Source organism: Panicum virgatum, chromosome 3K, assembly GCF_016808335.1.
Source record: "Panicum virgatum strain AP13 chromosome 3K, P.virgatum_v5, whole genome shotgun sequence".
Lineage (NCBI taxonomy): Eukaryota > Viridiplantae > Streptophyta > Magnoliopsida > Poales > Poaceae > Panicum > Panicum virgatum.
The window spans coordinates 15,902,601-15,916,692 of record NC_053138.1 but is presented as its reverse complement, the minus strand read 5'-3'; positions in this window follow the sequence as shown (position 1 = coordinate 15,916,692).

The window sequence follows — 14,092 nt, the reverse complement described above, 5'->3', positions numbered from 1 at the left end:
TTATTACCTTCAGTAGAGGAGGTTTGTAGTGTAACACCCATGTGTTAAACTTGGGTTTAACTAGGTAACTAGTGACCAAATTCTCTCGGTTACAAGTCGAGTCACAAATCGACTCAAAACTCGATTTCAAATCCTGGAGCCAACGGAACCCGGATACTCCGGGTATGAATCCGGAAATTCTGGATTTACCTGGATACTCCGGATATTCTTTCGGATACTCCGGACCTGGAACTTTATATCTCATGTTTTGGTCCTTTTGCTGTTCCCAAACGTTATAAAACATTATTCACTCTCTCCCGTGCTCTCTCTCACTCTCTCTCGTGTTCTCTCACTCTCTCTCGTGCTCTCTCTCTCACCCCAAACCCTAGAGACCCAAAACCCTCCCTCTACCCTTGATCCAAGGCCAAGGGAGCTTTAATTGGGTGGTGGATCATCTCTCCCGCGTGCTCCTTCCATGGGCGGCTTGAGTTCAAGCTCTTGGTGCAAGGAAGAGCTCGCCCCAAGGTAAATAAGCTAGGGTTTGGCAAGTCACTTGTTCTAGGGGATTTAAATCGATTTCCTCCGGTTAGTCATCTTCTTATGAATCACTCTACTAGGGTCTAGGAGGGTTTCGATTTTTGTGGGTTGATTTTTGCTAGAAATCACGGTTTCAGTTTTTGGGGCGAAAAATGCTGTCGGGTCCGGAGACTCCGGGTATAAGCCCGGATACTCCGGGTTTTTGACACTCCGGGCGAAACTCCGGGTATAGCCCCGGAAACTCCGGATTTGGGAATCCGGATATTCCGGATTTAAATCCGGATATTCCGGTTTTGCAGAGTTATGAACGTCGGGTTGTGTGGTTAGTAGTATTTGTAAGCGGTTAAGGTTTATTTCAAAGTTTCAAATTATATTGCATACATTCTCATGTCATATGCATACGTATAGACGCCGCTGCTGAAGGAGTCGTATACGAGGTGGTTGCGGAGCCACAGGAGCCGCAGGGGCAAGCCCCGCAGCAGGAGGATCGTGGGGAGCAAGTCCAAGGCCCATCTCACCCTAGCACGGAGCCGCAGACTCAAGGCAAGCCCCGGTGCACATCCTAATATTTTAAATTATGTCATCTATATATGTCTCTAATATTTGTGCATTAGATTTAGGAATTGGTTGAAACCTTAGTTGCATGATTCCTAGTTTTTCCTGGGCCTCATACTAGTATGAATAGGTCGTTAGCACTGCTATGCTTAATAGGGATTGATAGAAGTCGAGTGATAATTCTATCACTCGCGAGATATAGGATGTCCTTATATTACAGTATGTGCTTTATTATATTCGAGATGGAAGGTAAGGGATGGGAGACCGGATGGGAGAAGGTATAGCCCCACCTGTGTTGATTAAGGACCGTTCTGTTGTCGGCTGTGCTAATCGGGGATTGAATTGTACTAACCGCATGTCGGGAGTAGGAGGTAGTCAAAACCGGCAAGCCGAGTACTGCCTTGCTTTGAAAGTACAGAACTTCATCACCACCCCTTAGGGCGAGTCGAGTAGTCGCGGAGAAATGGGATGCATATGTTTACTTTTGGTGGTCTCACGTTGAGCTCGACTGACTATATGTAGGTGGGGCGGTTCTGTAGTTCGAGGCGGGGAGGGGAAAGGTTGGTGCGTGGGGTCCGACGGGGCTTTTGCGTGCCGTGTTGGTTAGGTCCACCTTGCAAGGTTAAATCGGATCGATTCGCCGTGTCTCGCGGTCATGAGGGCCTTGATCTCTTGGTCACATCGTAGCAAGGAAAATGTAATAAATTGAGATGAGATGTGGACTACTATTATAAAAATTAATGGTTTGCTCACCATGATTGTTGTAGATTTGCAAAACATTGGAGCTTAGTAAATTGTTTACTCTATATTGAAGCTAAAACTTGGGAATAAGGACTCACTTGTAGTTGCGTTTTTCCGCAAAAACAACCACCGGCCAAAAAGTCTTGTATGTCTAGTTATGTGGGCTAAGTATACCCAATGGTCGGGTAAACCTTGCTGAGTATTAGTATACTCAGGGTTTGTTGCCACCATTATTTTCAGAACAGACAGAAGTTGACTTCTGCCCCTGCTGTATCAAGTTCATCCGCCGGGATGCAGAGGGGTGGGAAGTGGTGGAGCGAGACTGAGACCCCTAGGTTAGGGAGTGGTCGGTTGCACACTTTAGGGCAGAGTGTGCAGCTCCTCAATTTTTGTGACTGATCAGTCATGGTTATTCAGGGCTTATGCAGGCTAGTGTAGTTGTAGGATATAGTCTAGTAAAACTTCCGGGCATCGGATGTAAAGTTTGTAAATTATGCAAATCTTGTAAATTATTCGTATATGTGAACTCGGGTTGTAAAACCTAATATTTTGTATTCATATGGTGTTTATATATTTTTTTAGTATTATGTTGTGCTTGTACCATCTGCGCCCTCCTTCGCGTGGGACTTCCGGTGTTGTTTCGATCGGGACGTGGGTTGCGAAAGAATCGCCAAATTAAGCCGTTAAGCTAATGCACCCAATGTGTTCAAATGACGGCCATTACGCTTAATTAGAGTTTTAATTTGGCGGTTCTGTCACAGCTGGTATCAGAGCCGAAACGCACTGGGGATGGTACGAGCATGACTAGTTTTAAGGTTTTTACGACTTAAAAATAAAACTTCGACTTAAGGCAAAATGTTATTTAGTAGTGTGGGCGGGGGTTAATCGTAATAGCCCTATATAGCTAATGTTAGAGTTGTAGCTAGATTGTTGGGTTGGGGCTGAGAGGTTACCGTAGGACGATCATGCATTGTGCATCATGCCATTCATTGATTTAAAAGGATTCTTGCATTTAGTGGGTGGGAACAATGTAAACGTGATATGAATATCCGGATACTCCGGATATAGTTCCGGATATTCTGGGTGGGGGTACCCGGATATTCCGGGTGAAAATCCGGATAGTCCGGATTTAGTTGCAAAAAGAGTTCCGGCTTTTTAATTTAAATTGCGCTTTCTGCCTTCTTCCATGGTTGATTGCTTGTAATCAAAATTTTTGGGACTAATTCAACCATGGTTGAATGCAGAATGGGAGAGCCACCGAACCCTCCTGAGTTGGCTTAGGCCATTGCGGCCATGCTCACTGGGCGCGATGAGCAGACGGCACTCCTCCGTGAGCTTGTGGCGCAGGGCAGAGCGCCGCAGCCTGAGCATCACCACCGGCCACCTATTCCTGGATATGAGCAATTTCTGAGCACCCAACCGCCGTTATTTCACAAAGCAGATGAGTCGCTGGAAGCAGACAGCTGGCTCCGGACCATAGAGTCCAAATTCACCCTGCACCCGTACAATGATGGGGACAAGACAGGATTTGCCGCCTAGCAGCTTAGGGGCCCTGCTCGCACATGGTGGGACAATTATGTGGCTACATTTCCGGCGGGCACTCAATTCAGCTGGGCGGAGTTCAAGAACGCCTTTAGAGCATATCACATTCCTGCAAGGGTCATTCGCAGGAAGCTCACAGAGTTCTTGGCCCTGAAACAGGGTAACAGCAGTGTCCTGCAGTACTCTCAGGCCTTCAACACTTTGTCACAATATGCCGGGTACCATGTAGACACTGATGAGAAGAAGCAGGCGTGTTTCCGGCAGGGGCTTAGCAGTAAGCTCCAGGATCGCCTGGCAATGGTCAAGTTTGACACTTTCAGTGAGCTAGTCAATGGGGCTATCATTCAGGAGGACGCCCACCTAGCTCACAAGGTAGAGAAGAAAAGAAAGCCGCCGGCAGCGGGATCTTCAAGTAGCACTCCCCAGAGGTTTCGCTTGGTGCAGTCGGGCCCACAGAGAGCCCCTTTTCAGCACCAGCCACAACAGCAGTGGGGATACAGGCCCCCTCAGTACACATCATCACAGGGGACAACCAGACCTCCTGTTCCTCAGCAGGGTGAGCAGAAAGTATGGGTGCAGCAGCCGGGGATGCGCCCCAATTTATTCCCGTGCTACAACTGTGGGCAGCTGGGACACTTTACACGGAACTGCCCGATGCCACCAAAGCAGGGCCAGCAGTCCGGTCAGCTGAGCCAGAAGCAGAACATGGCTCATTTCAAGCCGGGGCAAGTGCACTACACCACCCTCGAGGGCATTCCAGAGGGAGCTCCAGTGATGGCGGGTACGTTTTCCATAAACGATCAACCCATTACGGTATTATTTGATTCTGGGGCATCTCACACGTTCATTAGCAAGGATTGTGCTACTAGACTTGGATTGGAAATAGGAAATATGTCGATTCCGTACAATATCCATTCGCCTGGAGGGTAATTAATAACCAATCAAACGGTTAAGCAAGTACCTTTGCAATTCCAAGGAAAAATCTTTGACACTCATCTGATTATGTTGCCAACTCAGAAAGTGGACATTATTCTTGGAATGAATTGGATGAAATTTCATGGGATTCTCCTAGATACGTCATCATATGTGGTGTACGTAAACTCTCCTCTTCATGGTTCATGACACTATCTTTGATGAATCATAAGTCGATGACTCCTATTGTGCACCACACTGAGGGCAAGAGCCTAGCCGATATATCAGTGGTGTGTGAATACCTGGATGTTTTTCCGGATGATTTGCCTGGCATGCCACCGGATCGAAATGTGGAGTTTGCCATTGAGTTGCAACCGGGCACGGCACCCATCTCTAGAAGACCCTATCGGATGCCACCCAATGAACTGGCGGAATTAAAGAAGCAGTTGCAAGAGCTGCTCGATAAAGGCTATATCCGTCCTAGCACTTCGCCCTGGGGCTGTCCAACACTCTTCGTTAAAAAGAAAGATCAAAGCCTCAGGTTGTGCGTGGACTATAGACTTCTAAATGCCGTCACAATTAATAATAAATATCCACTTCTCCGAATTGACATCCTGTTTGATCAGTTGTTCGGGGCCAAGGTGTTTTCCAAGATTGATCTCCGCTCGGGTTACCATCAGATCAAAATCCGAGTAGAAGATATTCCTAAGACGGCCTTTTCTACCAGATACGGGCTGTATGAATATCTGGTTATGTCTTTCGGGCTGACAAATGCCCCTGCTCATTTCATGTATCTCATGAACTCAGTGTTCATGCCTGAGCTAGATAAGTTTGTCGTAGTTTTCATTGATGACATTCTTGTGTTCTCCAAGAATGAGGAGGAGCATGCAGAACATCTCCGCATTGTGCTTCAGCGCCTGCGGGAACACAAGCTGTATGCTAAATTCAGCAAATGTGATTTCTGGCTCAAAGAAGTCCAGTTCTTGGGCCACATCATCTCAGACAAGGGGATTTCTGTTGATCCTAGCAAGATTCAGGATGTCCTGAATTGGAAAGTACAATCCTCCATTCCAGAGATCCGGAGTTTTCTTGGGCTAGCAGGTTATTATCGCCGGTTTGTACCGGACTTCTCTAAAATTGCTAGGCCCATGACGGAATTGATTAAGAAAGGGGTGAAGTTTGTTTGGGACGAAAAATGTGAACATGCTTTCCAGACTTTGAGAAAGATACTGACGTCGGCCCCTGTTTTGGCTTAGCCGGACGTTACTCGGCCTTTTGATGTGTATTGTGATGCATCAGGCACGGGGATCGGCTGTGTTCTCATGCAAGATCAGCGGGTGATTGCTTATGCCTCCAGAGCCCTTAGGCGACATGAAGAGAATTATGCCACCCATGATTTGGAGCTAGCCGCAGTGGTTCACGCTCTGAAGATCTGGCGTCACTATCTCTTGGGTAATCCAGTACATATCTACTCCGACCATAAGAGTCTCAAGTACATCTTTACCCAGAGGGAGCTAAATTTGCGCCAGAGGCGGTGGTTAAAGCTGATTAAAGATTATGATCTGGAGATTCATTATCACCCGGGCAAAGCCAACGTTGTTGCAGACACATTAAGTAGAAAAGTGAATTGCAACTGCACCTCAGCAATACCTGTGCATGCAACTCTATGCCAAGAAATGGAGAAGTTGAATCTAGTTATGATAGCTGAGGGTACACTTACCAACATTACCCTCACTCCAACCCTTCGGGATCAAATTATTGCTGCTCAGAGAAATGATGTGGGCATGTGCAAGATCAGACAGAGGCTTGGCGAAAATGATCCTCGGATTCAATGCTTCCATCAGGATAGTGAGGCAATTCTCTGGTTTAAAAATCGATTGGTGGTACCTAAAGATTTAGAGCTTCGAAATTAGATTCTTAATGAGGCTCACCTCTCTAGGTATTCTATCCACCCGGGCAGCAATAAAATGTACCAAGATTTGAAACAGAGGTTTTGGTGGACGAGGATGAAGCGAGAAATTGCTAAGTATGTATCAGAATGTGACATTTGCCGGAGGGTGAAACCAAGCCATTTGAAACCTGCCGGAATGTTTCAACCTCTGAATATTCCTTCAGGAAAGTGGGAAGACATCAGTATGGATTTTATTGTCGGTCTACCCAACACATCTAAAGGGTATGATTCCATTTGGGTAATAGTTGATCGACTCACAAAGGTAGCCCATTTTCTTCCGGTAAAGACTTCTTATACGGTGAGGCAATATGCTCAACTGTACATGGACCGTATTGTGAGTCTCCATGGGATTCCTAAGACTATTATTTTAGATCATGGGGCACAATTCATTGCACGGTTCTGGGAACAGTTCCATGCCGCTTTAGGTACACAATTGATCCGCAGTTCGGCTTATCATCCTCAGACCGATGGCCAAACCGAGAGGATTAATCAGATTTTGGAAGATATGCCGCGGGCCTGTGTACTCTCTTATAGTAAGAAATGGGATGAGTGCCTGCCCCTCGCTGAATTCTCTTACAACAACAGCTATCAGGAAAGTATCAAAATGGCACCCTTTGAAGCCTTGTATGGACGGAGGTGTAGAACTCCATTGAACTGGTCGGAAGCCGGTGAACGGAACTTCTTTGGACCCGATATGGTTAGCGAAGCTGAGGACCAGGTTCGTCTTATACAGGCAAATTTGAAAACCGCTCAATACCGCCAAAAGAGTTATGCAGATAAGAGACGTTGGCCTCTGATATTTGAAGTTGGTGATCGTGTTTACCTCCGGGTCTCTCCAATGAAGGGTGTTCAATGATTCGGAGTATGGGGAAAGCTAGCACCCTGCTATGTTGGGCCGTTTCCTATCGTTGAGCGTTGTGGGCCGGTGGCATATCGAGTGGAGCTTCCACCACATTTATCGGCGGTCCACAATATCTTACATGTATCCCAGCTCAAGAAGTGCCTCCGAGTTCCAACTGAGGCTGTTGATACGGAAAATTTACAGCTGGAGCCCGATCTTATTTATCCAGAGCATCCGGTAAGGATTGTTGATCACAAGACCCGGGTTACTCGGAATCAAACCAGCAATTTTTATAAGGTCCAGTGGAGTAATCACTCCGAGCGAGAAGCTACTTGGGAGACGGAGGACTTCATTCGGTCTAAATATCCGGAATTATTACAAATGTATCAAGGTACTCACCAAGTTCCATTTTCCTCAATTTAGCACATCCATTAAATCTCGGGACGAGATTTCTTTTTGGGGGGAATATTGTAACAACCATGTGTTAAACTTGGGTTTAACTAGGTAACTAGTGACCAAATTCTCTCGGTTATAAGTCGAGTCACAAATCGACTCAAAACTCGATTTCAAATCCTGGGGCCAACGGAACCCGGATACTCCGGGTATGAATCCGGAAATTCCGGATTTACCCGGATACTCCGGATATTCTTCCGGATACTCCGGACCTGGAACTTTATATCTCATGTTTTGGTCCTTTTGCTATTCCCAAACGTTATAAAACATTATTCACTCTCTCCCGTGCTCTCTCTCTCACTCTCTCCCATGCTCTCTCACTCTCTCTCGTGCTCTCTCTCACCCCAAACCCTAGAGACCCAAAACCCTCCCTCTACCCTTGATCCAAGGCCAAGGGAGCTTCAATTGGGTGGTGGATCATCTCTCCCGCATGCTCCTTCCATGGGCGGCTTGAGTTCAAGCTCTTGGTGCAAGGAAGAGCTCGCCCCAAGGTAAATAAGCTAGGGTTTGGCAAGGCACTTGTTCTAGGGGGTTTAAATCGATTTCCTCCGGTTAGTCATCTTCTTATGAATCACTCTACTAGGGTCTAGGAGGGTTTCGATTTTTGTGGGTTGATTTTTGCTAGAGATCATGATTTCAGTTTTTGGGGCGAAAAATGCTGTCGGGTCCGGAGACTCCGGGTATAAGCCCGGATACTCCGGGTTTTTGACACTCCGGGCGAAACTCCGGGTATAGCCCCGGAAACTCCGGATTTGGGAATCCGGATATTCCGGATTTAAATCCGGATATTCCGGTTTTGCAGAGTTATGAACGTCGGGTTGTGTGGTTAGTAGTATTTGTAAGTGGTTAAGGTTTATTTCAAAGTTTCAAATTATATTGCATACATTCTCATGTCATATGCATACGTATAGACGCCGCCGCTGAAGGAGTCGTATACGAGGTGGTTGCGGAGCCACAGGAGCCGCAGGGGCAAGCCCCGCAGCAGGAGGATCGTGAGGAGCAAGTCCAAGGCCCATCTCACCCTAGCACGGAGCCGCAGACTCAAGGCAAGCCCCGGTGCACATCCTAATATTTTAAATTATGTCATCTATATATGTCTCTAATATTTGTGCATTAGATTTAGGAATTGGTTGAAACCTTAGTTGCATGATTCCTAGTTTTTCCTGGGCCTCATACTAGTATGAATAGGTCGTTAGCACTGCTATGCTTAATAGGGCTCGATAGAAGTCGAGTGATAATTCTATCACTCGCGAGATATAGGATGTCCTTATATTACAGTATGTGCTTTATTATATTCGAGATGGAAGGTAAGGGATGGGAGACCGGATGGGAGAAGGTATAGCCACATCTGTGTTGATTAAGGACCGTTCTGTTGTCGGCTGTGCTGATCGGGGATTGAATTGTACTAACCGCATGCCGGGAGTAGGAGGTAGTCGAAACCGGCAAGCCGAGTACTGCCTTGCTTCGAAAGTACAGAACTTCATCACCACCCCTTAGGGCGAGTCGAGTAGTCGCGAAGAAATGAGATGCATATGTTTACTTTTGGTGGTCTCACGTTGAGCTCGACTGACTATATGTAGGTGGGGCGGTTCTGTAGTTCGAGGCGGGGAGGGGAAAGGTTGGTGCGTGGGGTCCGACGGGGCTTTTGTGTGCCGTGTTGGTTAGGTCCACCTTGCAAGGTTAAATCGGATCGATTCGCCGTGTCTCGCGGCCATGAGGGCCTTGATCTCTTGGTCACATCGTAGCAAGGAAAATGTAATAAATTGAGATGAGATGTGGACTACTATTATAAAAATTAATGGTTTGCTCACCATGATTGTTGTAGATTTGCAAAACATTGGAGCTTAGTAAATTGTTTACTCTATATTGAAGCTAAAACTTGGGAATAAGGACTCACTTGTAGTTGCGTTTTTCCGCAAAAACAACCACCGGCCAAAAAGTCTTGTATGTCTAGTTATGTGGGCTAAGTATACCCAATGGTCGGGTAAACCTTGCTGAGTATTAGTATACTCAGGGTTTGTTGCCACCATTATTTTCAGAACAGACAGAAGTTGACTTCTGCCCCTGCTGTATCAAGTTCATCCGCCGGGATGCAGAGGAGTGAGAGGTGGTGGAGCGAGACTGAGACCCCTAGGTTAGGGAGTGGTCGGTTGCACACCTTAGGGTAGAGTGTGCAGCTCCTCAATTTTTGTGACTGATCAGTCATGGTTATTAAGGGCTTATGCAGGCTAGTGTAGTTGTAGGATATAGTCTAGTAAAACTTCCGGGCATCGGATGTAAAGTTTGTAAATTATGCAAATCTTGTAAATTATTCGTATATGTGAACTCGGGTTGTAAAACCTAATATTTTGTATTCATATGGTGTTTATATATTTTTTTAGTATTATGTTGTGCTTGTACCATCTGCGCCCTCCTTCGCGTGGGACTTCCGGTGTTGTTTCGATCGGGACGTGGGTTGCGAAAGAATCGCCAAATTAAGCCGTTAAGCTAATGCACCCAATGTGTTCAAATGACGGCCATTACGCTTAATTAGAGTTTTAATTTGGCGGTTCTGTCACAGCTGGTATCAGAGCCGAAACGCACTGGGGATGGTACGAGCATGACTAGTTTTAAGGTTTTTACGACTTAAAAATAAAACTTCGACTTAAGGCAAAATGTTATTTAGTAGTGTGGGCGGGGGTTAATCGTAATAGCCCTATATAGCTAATGTTAGAGTTGTAGCTAGATTGTTGGGTTGGGGCTGAGAGGTTACCGTAGGACGATCATGCATTGTGCATCATGCCATTCATTGATTTAAAAGGATTCTTGCATTTAGTGGGTGGGAACAATGTAAACGTGATATGAATATCCGGATACTCCGGATATAGTTCCGGATATTCTGGGTGGGGGTACCCGGATATTCCGGGTGAAAATCCGGATAGTCCGGATTTAGTTGCAAAAAGAGTTCCGGCTTTTTGATTTAAATTGCGCTTTCTGCCTTCTTCCATGGTTGATTGCTTGTAATCAAAATTTTTGGGACTAATTCAACCATGGTTGAATGCAGAATGGGAGAGCCACCGAACCCTCCTGAGTTGGCTTAGGCCATTGCGGCCATGCTCACTGGGCGCGATGAGCAGACGGCACTCCTCCGTGAGCTTGTGGCGCAGGGCAGAGCGCCGCAGCCTGAGCATCACCACCGGCCACCTATTCCTGGATATGAGCAATTTCTGAGCACCCAACCGCCGTTATTTCACAAAGCAGATGAGTCGCTGGAAGCAGACAGCTGGCTCCGGACCATAGAGTCCAAATTCACCCTGCACCCGTATAATGATGGGGACAAGACAGGATTTGCCGCCTAGCAGCTTAGGGGCCCTGCTCGCACATGGTGGGACAATTATGTGGCTACATTTCCGGCGGGCACTCAATTCAGCTGGGCGGAGTTCAAGAACGCCTTTAGAGCATATCACATTCCTGCAAGGGTCATTCGCAGGAAGCTCACAGAGTTCTTGGCCCTGAAACAGGGTAACAGCAGTGTCCTGCAGTACTCTCAGGCCTTCAACACTTTGTCACAATATGCCGGGTACCATGTAGACACTGATGAGAAGAAGCAGGCGTGTTTCCGGCAGGGGCTTAGCAGTAAGCTCCAGGATCGCCTGGCAATGGTCAAGTTTGACACTTTCAGTGAGCTAGTCAATGGGGCTATCATTCAGGAGGACGCCCACCTAGCTCACAAGGTAGAGAAGAAAAGAAAGCCGCCGGCAGCGGGATCTTCAAGTAGCACTCCCCAGAGGTTTCGCTTGGTGCAGTCGGGCCCACAGAGAGCCCCTTTTCAGCACCAGCCACAACAGCAGTGGGGATACAGGCCCCCTCAGTACACATCATCACAGGGGACAACCAGACCTCCTGTTCCTCAGCAGGGTGAGCAGAAAGTATGGGTGCAGCAGCCGGGGATGCGCCCCAATTTATTCCCGTGCTACAACTGTGGGCAGCTGGGACACTTTACACGGAACTGCCCGATGCCACCAAAGCAGGGCCAGCAGTCCGGTCAGCTGAGCCAGAAGCAGAACATGGCTCATTTCAAGCCGGGGCAAGTGCACTACACCACCCTCGAGGGCATTCCAGAGGGAGCTCCAGTGATGGCGGGTACGTTTTCCATAAACGATCAACCCATTACGGTATTATTTGATTCTGGGGCATCTCACACGTTCATTAGCAAGGATTGTGCTACTAGACTTGGATTGGAAATAGGAAATATGTCGATTCCGTACAATATCCATTCGCCTGGAGGGTAATTAATAACCAATCAAACGGTTAAGCAAGTACCTTTGCAATTCCAAGGAAAAATCTTTGACACTCATCTGATTATGTTGCCAACTCAGAAAGTGGACATTATTCTTGGAATGAATTGGATGAAATTTCATGGGATTCTCCTAGATACGTCATCATATGTGGTGTACGTAAACTCTCCTCTTCATGGTTCATGACACTATCTTTGATGAATCATAAGTCGATGACTCCTATTGTGCACCACACTGAGGGCAAGAGCCTAGCCGATATATCAGTGGTGTGTGAATACCTGGATGTTTTTCCGGATGATTTGCCTGGCATGCCACCGGATCGAAATGTGGAGTTTGCCATTGAGTTGCAACCGGGCACGGCACCCATCTCTAGAAGACCCTATCGGATGCCACCCAATGAACTGGCGGAATTAAAGAAGCAGTTGCAAGAGCTGCTCGATAAAGGCTATATCCGTCCTAGCACTTCGCCCTGGGGCTGTCCAACACTCTTCGTTAAAAAGAAAGATCAAAGCCTCAGGTTGTGCGTGGACTATAGACTTCTAAATGCCGTCACAATTAATAATAAATATCCACTTCTCCGAATTGACATCCTGTTTGATCAGTTGTTCGGGGCCAAGGTGTTTTCCAAGATTGATCTCCGCTCGGGTTACCATCAGATCAAAATCCGAGTAGAAGATATTCCTAAGACGGCCTTTTCTACCAGATACGGGCTGTATGAATATCTGGTTATGTCTTTCGGGCTGACAAATGCCCCTGCTCATTTCATGTATCTCATGAACTCAGTGTTCATGCCTGAGCTAGATAAGTTTGTCGTAGTTTTCATTGATGACATTCTTGTGTTCTCCAAGAATGAGGAGGAGCATGCAGAACATCTCCGCATTGTGCTTCAGCGCCTGCGGGAACACAAGCTGTATGCTAAATTCAGCAAATGTGATTTCTGGCTCAAAGAAGTCCAGTTCTTGGGCCACATCATCTCAGACAAGGGGATTTCTGTTGATCCTAGCAAGATTCAGGATGTCCTGAATTGGAAAGTACAATCCTCCATTCCAGAGATCCGGAGTTTTCTTGGGCTAGCAGGTTATTATCGCCGGTTTGTACCGGACTTCTCTAAAATTGCTAGGCCCATGACGGAATTGATTAAGAAAGGGGTGAAGTTTGTTTGGGACGAAAAATGTGAACATGCTTTCCAGACTTTGAGAAAGATACTGACGTCGGCCCCTGTTTTGGCTTAGCCGGACGTTACTCGGCCTTTTGATGTGTATTGTGATGCATCAGGCACGGGGATCGGCTGTGTTCTCATGCAAGATCAGCGGGTGATTGCTTATGCCTCCAGAGCCCTTAGGCGACATGAAGAGAATTATGCCACCCATGATTTGGAGCTAGCCGCAGTGGTTCACGCTCTGAAGATCTGGCGTCACTATCTCTTGGGTAATCCAGTACATATCTACTCCGACCATAAGAGTCTCAAGTACATCTTTACCCAGAGGGAGCTAAATTTGCGCCAGAGGCGGTGGTTAAAGCTGATTAAAGATTATGATCTGGAGATTCATTATCACCCGGGCAAAGCCAACGTTGTTGCAGACACATTAAGTAGAAAAGTGAATTGCAACTGCACCTCAGCAATACCTGTGCATGCAACTCTATGCCAAGAAATGGAGAAGTTGAATCTAGTTATGATAGCTGAGGGTACACTTACCAACATTACCCTCACTCCAACCCTTCGGGATCAAATTATTGCTGCTCAGAGAAATGATGTGGGCATGTGCAAGATCAGACAGAGGCTTGGCGAAAATGATCCTCGGATTCAATGCTTCCATCAGGATAGTGAGGCAATTCTCTGGTTTAAAAATCGATTGGTGGTACCTAAAGATTTAGAGCTTCGAAATTAGATTCTTAATGAGGCTCACCTCTCTAGGTATTCTATCCACCCGGGCAGCAATAAAATGTACCAAGATTTGAAACAGAGGTTTTGGTGGACGAGGATGAAGCGAGAAATTGCTAAGTATGTATCAGAATGTGACATTTGCCGGAGGGTGAAACCAAGCCATTTGAAACCTGCCGGAATGTTTCAACCTCTGAATATTCCTTCAGGAAAGTGGGAAGACATCAGTATGGATTTTATTGTCGGTCTACCCAACACATCTAAAGGGTATGATTCCATTTGGGTAATAGTTGATCGACTCACAAAGGTAGCCCATTTTCTTCCGGTAAAGACTTCTTATATGGTGAGGCAATATGCTCAACTGTACATGGACCGTATTGTGAGTCTCCATGGGATTCCTAAGACTATTATTTTAGATCATG